The following is a 651-nucleotide window of genomic DNA, read 5'->3' as shown; positions in this document are numbered from 1 at the left end:
GAGAGAGAGAGAGAGAGGATGGATGAGGAAAGAGGACCGGAAAACAGAGCAAGCGCGCGAGCACGAAGCTAAACAACTAACTACAAGCAACGCAAACTCTATTTTTGCTATTGGTAGAATCCAGTTTATTCATAACAAGAATGTACAAATATTTAGAGTGTGTCTCTCACCCTTCCGGCAACTCTCTGGGCGCCATGTAAATGCAAATTAGCATTAAATCATTAATAAATACAAATATTACGATATTAAGATACAATTATGTATTCTTGTTTAATTTCGCCCACGATAAATGTATGTACATACATAATATAATGTACAATGTAAACAATGACGAGTGAAATGTTAAAATCACCGGCAGAGGTCACGTGGGAATATTAATATAGAAAATACTGTCACAAATGTCAAATTTACATGTTTCACCGATAGTCATACATTACATGCCATCAGTCACGCTACATACACGCACAAGCACGCACGTACGGCACGCACACACGCACGCACGCACCTGCACACACACGCACACACACGTACGTACGGCACGCACACACGCGAGCACGCACGCACGAGCACACACACACACCACACATACACAGACACACACACTCACACACGCACGCACACACGCACGAACGCACGCACGCACACCTTGAC

The sequence above is a fragment of the Priapulus caudatus genome, unplaced genomic scaffold (assembly GCF_000485595.1).
Source record: "Priapulus caudatus unplaced genomic scaffold, Priapulus_caudatus-5.0.1 Scaffold4087, whole genome shotgun sequence".
NCBI classification, from domain to species: Eukaryota; Metazoa; Priapulida; class Priapulimorpha; order Priapulimorphida; family Priapulidae; genus Priapulus; species Priapulus caudatus.
The sequence above is the reverse complement of the archived record's forward strand: the minus strand, read 5'-3'. Positions refer to the sequence as shown.